The following is a 7,500-nucleotide window of genomic DNA, read 5'->3' as shown; positions in this document are numbered from 1 at the left end:
AATTTGGAAAAAGGGGACGAACCATACTGACAATTGACAAAATCTACGCGCGAGAGACGTACCAGAGGGTACTGATCGCAACCACGCAGTGGAAGTCTGCGGGGGGTAGATTTGGAAGTGGGAAAGCATCGACCTCTCCAATCTTGGGTGAAAGATTGGTCCTGTTGGAGACGTCTGACAGGGTATAGGGCGCGCCCGGCTAGGGAAAAAGGTACACTTTGGAAAAAGTGGTCAAGCGTCAGTATGGGGAAATCTCAGAGCAAAATTGAGAAATATGATACGCCGACATTTAGGCAAATGAGAAAGTCGGTGGGTGAAAAGTGTATTTTGGACATAGAAAAACTGATTATGTATCATGAGTTTCCTAGGGATGGAACCTTGAGTGTTGTGAAGCTGAAAGCAGTGAAAGAGTCAGTTAGGGAGGGCAGTGAGGTGCCAAAGAAATGTTGTAAGAGGCATGTGTGTAAGGAATGTGAGGGAACGGTGAATTGTTGGCTTGGCGAGGCAGAGAGAAGAGAAAGAGGGGCTTTACAAAAAGCAATGACAGGGAGTGAAACGAAGATCGAAAAAAAAAAACAGACAATAGTAGAGGATAATGAGGAAAAGATCGATAGAATGTTGAAGGAATTAAAAGTGAGTGAAGAGGAAATTAGGGAATTAAAAGAAGGAAAAACATTTGCATTAATCACAAGTACTGATATGTCTGATGTTTCTGTCTTTAAACATGTTCCACCGCCGTACAATGTCCATCACTACCCTGTGGCCGAGCTGCGCGCTTGGAAAGTTGATCCCGACCTCGACTGCTCCCCTCCAAAACACCCTACAGCACCGCAAGAAGAAGCAGCAGCATGTGGAGCTGAGCCAGACGCACTGCCCGAAGAGACTCTAGGGGGTGACAAGCTGAGCACCGAACTGTTAAGGTTTTGTGAAGAATTCAGCCCGACGATAATGGAGCTAAGGAGACTTTTGCTGTCAAAGCTGGGGCCGACGAACTGGTACAAGATCAGGGGCAGAGTGCCAGAGGACGATTACAGAAGGAAGAGCAGCGACTGCGATGATCCCGCAAATTATGCATACCGGAGAGCTGTGGACAGAGTCGTTGACACGATCAAAGACACGTTTCCGATGCGAATCGACATGTCCAGAGTCAGCCGATGCCAGCAGGAGAAAGATGAAAGGGTCGATGAGTACTACTGCCGCCTGCACGAGGCATTCAACCAATTCTCAGGGCTGACTGAACCGGCGGACAGAGGTCAAGAGCCGGGGAGATGGGAGAGTCATTTGAGAAATGCCTTCCTGGACGGACTGAGACCGGACATTGCGGAAAAGGTAAAAATTTCCTGCATTGAGTTCAGAGAAGTAAGATTGGCCACAGTTTTGATTCACGCGCGACACGCTGATAAGCTGCAGAGAGAGAAGCGTGAGAAGAAACAGGCCAGAATGGACAGAGATCTACAGCTGAGTTTGGCGAAGATAGCCACAGGTGCGCGAAGAGAGAACTGCAAAGGCTGGGGCAGAGGGAAAAAGAAGAAAGCCCCAGCGAAACCTCAGCGCAAGTGGAGCTGCTGGATATGTGAGACCGACGACCATGACTTCAGAGGCTGCTCCAAATGCCGTGCATGCAAACAGGATGGACATTGGGCTGAGAATTGCCCCAAAGCGAGGAAGCAAGAGGAAAAATGGATCGGACTGATGCCAGGAGGGGAACGGGGAGCAGGAGGGGGAGGAGGAGACGAGCGAGCGGCCACAAGTAAAGGGAAGTGAATATAAATCAATTACACACACATACGCATACGCATACAAATACACTGATGTACTGACTGCTCTTTGCAATGAAGAAAAAGCTTGCTTTCCTGTGTCTGTGTCTGAAATGAATGATGATGCTGTTGAAAAGCAGTATGCTATGTATAAGTCTGAGGCGTTTAAAGAAATGCCGAAATATTCACTGATAGTTCAGGGAAAACGAATTGAATTTTTAGCTGATTCAGGGGCTAGAAGGTCAACCGTGCGACTATGTGACTTACCATGTGTACCAGAGCTAACAGATCATGTTTCTGGGTCTCTCTGTGCGTCAGGACGTACAATGTTTGAGAGATTTACAGAACCATTAATTTGCGAAACAGAAACAGGAAGGGTGCTAAAACATGCATTCTTGCTTTCAAAAACTTGTCCCGTACCCATTTTAGGACGAGATCTGATGTGCAAACTAAATTTGAGGCTCATTGCTGATCTCACGGGTGTCAGATGTGTGGAAGGAGATGAGCAGTGGAGCTGTTTGCACGAAAGAGTCTCAATGGGCTTACGAATGGCACATCATAAATCATGATTGGGCTACAATGATGTGCGAAAAAGCTAGGGAATGTGCAACATGCTCTGAGGCAGAAATAATGGCACCTGATGATTTGCATTGTACGTCACATGTCGTAGTGGAAAGGGAAGAAAACTATGAAAAAGATTGGTTTCAGCAGACTTGTGCAGAGACTCTGAGTTTTGACAAAATGTTTTGGCGAAAGGATGTGTGTGCGTTGGCAGCATGCCTTTCAGAGGCTCAGTCTAAACAATGTACAGAGCAGACAGTTCCACATTTGTCGTTAGCGAAGGCTGAAGGACAGGCTTGGGCAGAGGTTGGTTTGTTTATAAAACAATGTGTCGATAGTTTAGACTGGAGAGAAATAGACTCAGGATTGAAACACAGTGAGACTTTGAAAGCATTTATGATGACAGTTGAATGCAAAATTGAGGTTGAAAGAATTATAAGACCAATTCTAAATGACAAAACTGACTGGGAGAATCAGTGCATGGTAAATGTTGAGCCCTCAGATATTCATTCAGCACTGGCAGAGGTACCATCACATGTATGGGCCAAACACAAATATGATGTGGGGTTAATTAAAGGATGTGAACCACGTGTAATCACTCCAAAATCTGATTACAGGCCATGTCAACATCAATATCCACTAAGAAAAGAGGCAATTGAGGGAATAAGGCCAGTGTTTGAATCCTTGTTGAAGGAGGGGGTGATAATTCCATGCGATGATTCGCCAGTTAGAACTCCAATTTTCCAGTGAGAAAAATAAGGGACAAAGGTCAGCCGGCCCAATGGAGGTTTGTACAGGATTTACAGGCAGTAAACGCAGCAACAATACAGAGAGTTCCTTTGGTGCCTAATCCTTATGCAATCCTTTCTCAGATACCGGCTGATGCAAACTTCTTTTCAGTGATTGATTTGGCTCAGTGTGCCAGTGGCAAAAGAGAGCCAATACTGGTTTGCATTTGAATTTAATGGCAAAGGCTATTGCTTTCAACAGTTAGCTCGAAATTTTGCCGAATCGCCAACTAAATTCAACGAAGCGCTGAAAAGAAGTTTGGAACCACTTAAATTATCAGAGGGTATTGTTTTATTGCAGTATATTGATGATATTTTTTGTGTTCTCTAGACGAAGCTACCTGCGTAGCAGACTCTGTGACCCCCCTGAAACTTTTGGCTGAGGAGGGCCACAGAGTCAGCCTGTCAAAAATTGCAATTTGCAAAACAACAGGTAACATTTTTGGGACATGTCATAACACCAAATTGTAAAATCTCTGTCTGACAAGCGTGTTGAAGGTATAAAGAATGTACCAAAACCGATCACAAAAAAACAAATGTTGTCATTTTTGGGAATGTGTTCGTATTGCAGAACGTTCATCCCCAATTATGCAATTCTGGAACAACCCCTAAGAAGCCTAACAGTAGGAAAGGGGCTAAAATCCACCGACAAAATTGAGTGGACAAATTGTCAACATGAAAATTGAGTTAACCCAAGCGCCTGCTTTGGGCCTTCCAAATGGTGATCGGCCGTTTGTGCAGATAGTAGATGAGAAAAATGGGTTTAGGATTTCTGTTTTATTGCAGTTTCATGGAGACAGACTGTGACCTGTGGCCTATTTTTTTTCAATCAAGCTAGAACCAGTAGTAGCAGGCCTGCCTTGCTGTCTGAAGGCGGTGGCATCTGCTGAGAAGGCCTTGATGATGTCTAGAGATTTCTTAGGGTGCCCTGACCTGACATTGATTGTCTGGCACACAGTGTCCATGATTCTGCATGAACAGAAAACATTGCATATATTGACGGCTCGGTGGTCGTGATACCACACTATCTTGCTCGATATTTCAAGAATAGCGTTAAACGTTGCACAACCTTGAATCCTGCCACCCTGCTTCGGACAGAGGAGGATGGGGAGGAACAACTGTTGTCTGACTGCGCTTGATCAAGTGAGTACGCCACATGCAGATCTTTCTGACGTACAACTTGAAACTGAAAGTGTCCTCTTTGTGGATGGTTCAGCGTTCTGAGATCCACAAACAGGTCAGAACAAAGTTGACTATTCTGTGATGACTGAATTTGAAATTGTGACATTTGGCTCGTTGCCATCACACTATTTAGCACAAGCAGCAGAGCTTGTGACTCTAACAGAGGCGTGAAAACTCAGGACGAATAAGTGTGTTACACTTTGAGTTTTTTCAAGATTTTAAAATTTAGATGGGCGCCCAATAGTTCATAATCTCCATTTTGGCAGCTTTATTAGAGATTTTTTTTTAGGGAAAGGATAGCCATTTGCAAATGTGCGGCTCACCCTAACCAGAAAAGACTCTGTTTCTCTAGGGAATGCAAGGACAGCGGCCTCACAGCAGACAGACAAACAGGAGTGCACCCTCTTATCTGAAACTCTCTCCAAAACTAATGAAAACATTTTTTCATCTTTACAGGCCATGCAGACTTTTGCGACAGCAAAGGCAAAGGAGCTCTGGAGGCGGGGCGCCTGTAAAATGACTGAGGGGATTTGGAGGGGTGTGGATGGCAGACCTAGTTTACCCGAACACTTCTTTTTACGTTATTGTCGTTTGACACATGGGTTAGACAATGTGTAAAAAGGGGGAATAGTGACACAAATGAAAGAATTGTGGTTTATAAAGGGGTTAACAACTGAAATTTGTGGAATTTTTTTATAATTTGCAACACACATTACGTGACAAAAGAGCAGTAGCAGTAGAAGAGGCTCAGACAATGCCACACATTTTGTTAATGAGGCAATAAAACAAAATGGGCAAAATTTGTGAGGAAACTGGACTTACATGGATTAAGTTGCTTTGCAATTGTTCTCATGTACATGAGAATGAGAAAGCGGGTAAGATCAAATTTGAGCCCGTATGAAATTTTGTTCGGCAGACCACCATACGTGGGCTTAGAGGGGGGAAACAACAGCTGCCATCAACAGGATCGTGTGAGCATGACATGTTAGGTTATTGCAAAGAAATGTCTTCTCTGTTGTCTAATATTTGTGTACAGGTGAAAGCTGCCCAAGGAAAGGTTGCTGAAAGTTCCTTGCACAACATCAAACCCGATGATTTCGTGGGATTTCATGGGGGATGAGATCTCAGGAATGAGTGAAAGGTGGCTGGGCCCATTCAATGTGTTCCTAACTACACACACAGCTGTGAAGGTAGCTGACGAGAGAGCCACGTGGATTCATGCTAGCCACTGTAAAAGGTCCCATCTACATCCTGGGAGGAGGAGCGGATGGAGTAAAGAGATTTGAGGCAGACTACAGCGACAACATTACAAATATTGTGGTGCACATGAGAAGGGCCGTAAAAGAGCCCGAAAAAACAGATTCCATACAAGCAGAAAGGTGGACCAGCCTCGGAGGAGGTTGGGCCTATTGGCTGTGTACAACTGTACTGCCGATGTTTGGGGCTTGTCTTTTACTTCTGATGTGTCTACCATGTATTTTGCAGTTGGTTTCCAGCTCAGTACAGAGACTGGTGACATCTAGCGTTTCACCAAAGGTGGTGATTGATAATGTGGTGATGGGTTTTGATTTGGAGAAACCAATCAGTGACAGTGATGATAGCAGTAGTGGAACTTACAGTGAAATGAATTAAGACAGGATGAAACGACGAAGGTTTTAAGCAGGTCATTTGTCCGTGTTACGAGACAATGCAACAAGACGAAGGGATTGACTGTCTTTATGTCTGTGACTGTAATGTGTGGCTTGCTTTCGAAAGGGGGAAAAAACCCAAAACAAAAAGCCTTTGCATATTTTAAGTTTTTTCCAACTTAAGAGAATGATCATTTATATAAAAATCAAAGATGAAGAATACAAATGTGATGTAACAACTTGAGTTTGCTATATTTTCATTATGAGTTTTAGAAATGTATTACATGTATTAGAAAGATGTAACCATAGAAAACATACAACCAGTAGTAATGAAGTTTTTTTTGAGTTTCATATGAATAACATTTCTATTTTGGGATCTGAGAGGTGACTGAGGGTCTGACCCATGTCAGGAATGCAATAACAGTGTTTATTCGTTTAGCCCGGCTTCCAGAGAACAAATGTGAAGTTGTGAAAATATGTTTAATTACTAGTGTTTGTTTAAGGGTGTATTAATGAATTTTTCCTTTTTTTGATGATTGGTAATCAGTAAATGATTTAAAGGGGGAAATTGTTGGTGAAAAATTCATAAGGGGTGATTTTTATGCTCATGTGATATACATTTATGTGTTAAGGGATGTACACAGAGAAGCTCTCTTTCTCTAGTCCCTTTGTGCCAAATGAGTAAGGAAGGGTCTGAGGGCCTCATGAGACCATAGGCTGACCTTAGGGGTCAGGAGGGGGAGGCTTAAGACAATTGCAGAGAGTGTTTGGGGTAAATAATGTATAGAGATGTCTTTCTACTGTCTATCCCATGTGAGAGTATCAGCAGGTTTTCAATTTGTGACCTTGGGTGTGTGAAGAGGTATAAAGCGCAGCAAATCCCTCCCTCCTGCATCACACTCATGCAGCAAACCTGTGTTTCTGTACGACTGTTGATCTTCTTTGCAAAGAATAAACCTTTTTATTAACTATTACTTAAGTTTGTATTTATTACCGAGGTCTCAAGGGAAATTTCCTCGACAGGGTCTCCCCGCGCAGGTTCGAATCCTGCCGACTACGCTCTTCACCAGTGCTGAGGAGAAGTAGGCGGGCCCTTTTCTTCCGTGTCCCTAGCACGCATTTGTGTGCCCTCTCTCCACAGTAATAAAAAGCGCCGCTAGCCCTTTTTTTTCAATTCGGATGGCCGGCACCACCAGATGTGAGCCAGTGGTGCACCGTGATCGTATAGTGGTTAGTACTCTGCGTTGTGGCCGCAGCAACCCCGGTTCGAATCCGGGTCACGGCAGGCTTTTTGTTCACTGAGCTCCTTTCTGCCACCTCCATTTTTCGTACGGGTGCGGTGCCAGTTAAACTATACCAACAACGCAGGCAGCAGAGGCTGGCTTTCGGGGTCAACAAAGAAGGCTCGAAGTGCACGAGTCACTGATGGGGCCAAAAGAGCTGAAGCCATCTTTGTTTGATCCCGTCATGGACGAGAGAGCGCTCTCTTTCCATGCTGGCTAAAGAAATTTGAAGCGGCGAAGCTGGAAGCGCAAAGGCTGCAAACACAGACCTTGACGAGGCGCGCTTCGTTCCACTGCACGC

Source organism: Garra rufa, chromosome 1 (genome assembly GCF_049309525.1).
Source record: "Garra rufa chromosome 1, GarRuf1.0, whole genome shotgun sequence".
Taxonomy (NCBI): Eukaryota; Metazoa; Chordata; class Actinopteri; order Cypriniformes; family Cyprinidae; genus Garra; species Garra rufa.
The sequence above is the reverse complement of the archived record's forward strand: the minus strand, read 5'-3'. Positions refer to the sequence as shown.